The sequence below is a fragment of the Temnothorax curvispinosus genome, unplaced genomic scaffold, assembly GCF_003070985.1.
Source record: "Temnothorax curvispinosus isolate PA1 unplaced genomic scaffold, ASM307098v1 QBEX01014781.1, whole genome shotgun sequence".
Taxonomy (NCBI): Eukaryota; Metazoa; Arthropoda; class Insecta; order Hymenoptera; family Formicidae; genus Temnothorax; species Temnothorax curvispinosus.
The window spans coordinates 655,858-657,610 of NW_020224561.1; the positions used below are offsets into that span (position 1 = coordinate 655,858).

The 1,753-nt window shown below is 35.4% G+C and overlaps 1 protein-coding gene across 1 annotated transcript in view; it reads left to right on the top strand.

Annotated features, from left to right (window-relative positions):
- LOC112464982 (protein rhomboid-like) overlaps positions 1-1,753 on the top strand; it is a 194,447-nt gene that overhangs the window by 7,194 nt on the left and 185,500 nt on the right. The window lies entirely within an intron of this gene.

Below are 1,753 nucleotides of genomic sequence, written 5' to 3' on the forward strand. Positions count from 1 at the left end.
GGGGGGATTGTGGGGAACGTCCTTCCGCGAGAGAGATCTTTGGTATACAACAGGTAGATGACTTGACCCTCCGCGGTTTCGGGCCAGCGACGGATTTCACGGATTCCGGGAGTTCGATCCTTCGGTTTGAAGAGCGACGGGATCCTTCGAGATTGCGAACCACTACAATCTCGCCACAGATTACAGGAATTGAAGACTGCTTGACACGTACCGAGGATCTCCCCCCCCGGATCTTTCGCCCTGATGATAATTTGAAATCGAATTATCGAGGGAAATTAGTTCGTACATTTGATCACATAGCTGTTTTCCCGTATAAATGAGAGAGGCTTGAAAAAAAAAAAACCATCCTATCCTTTAAAGCATTGTTGAAAGTTTAGGATCGTCCTGAAAGGTGTTAAATGATACTGTTCGTGGTAAATGAAAAATATTAAAAGAAGATCGTCAAGTTTTTGCGTCATGAGATTGTTGCCGAGCACTTGATTCGCGCTCGGTTCGCTCTTTCAAGAGATTTTTCTTATATAAATGCTGTTATTGCGTAACGATTTAATCGTTGGCAATTAATATAATCGTTGATAATTAATAATCAATTATTGCGGTTAGTTCTTACGTACTATGTTTACGGAAGCATTTACTTTAATAACTTATTTTACAATAATTCCTCCGCGTAAATAACGGAGTGAATTACTCGTTTACGCGTAGTGAATTTTATCGTAAGTTACTATTATACAGAAGTAAAGTTCGCGTAAAGCCCCTTGCACAATGCTAGGTAATAAGGCAATAGGCAATAGGAACAGGGAATAGAAATTAGAAATCATGTAGGTATATATAAATGCAGAATAAACAGTGACACAGGCAAATAGACACAGAATTTCCGTCACGTTGGAAATTCTGTGCCTATTGCCTGTTGCCAACCAATCATAGCATTCGAATATTTTTTAGGTTGTAATTAACGATTTTTTGGTTATTTCCTGTTCCTATTGCCTGTTGCCTGGCATTGTGCAAGGGGCAAACGTAGTAACAGTGAGAGAATAATATATATCAATTGGATATTATTGAGCAAGTCGTTCTTTAAATAACGAGGATCACGCAGGAGAATCATTTTACACTTATTTATCAAAATATGAAAATATGATTTAAGATTAGCAAGCATTGTAAACATTGTAAATTATAGCGTAATTATCTAAAAATATGCGCAATGCGTAAATATATTAAAAATAAAATAACCAAATCTTTAAAAACGCATCACGTTGCGCCATCTCGCGACAGAAGATCGGATCTCCGATGCTTGTCGCGCACTGTTTGAACATATTTAGATTCGCCGTGTGATATTTTCTTTTTAAGAAAATGGCGGCATTATATTTGTTGACACTCTGTGTAAAGTGTAAATGATCATTGACGTCTACAAAGATAAATGGTTATAAAAAATCGCAAACAAAATACATTATAATTTTATGCGTATGTACACTTTTGAATAATAGTGCGCCTTCCTATATATGTATAATAGTGATAATTTACGCACGCGATGGAAAAGTATAAGTTGAGGATTTGACATAACTGGATTTATAAACACTTATTGTGAAATTAAAATTTAATAATGAAATTGAGTTTATTAATAAGGTTCTGGAATACTAAACACAACTTTTGCAATTTTGTATAAACCAGATATGGATATTACAATTATTTAAACTGGAAATACTTATATATACATATAGGAAACGGAATATGTTTTACAAGTATTGTTCGCTCGCAGATG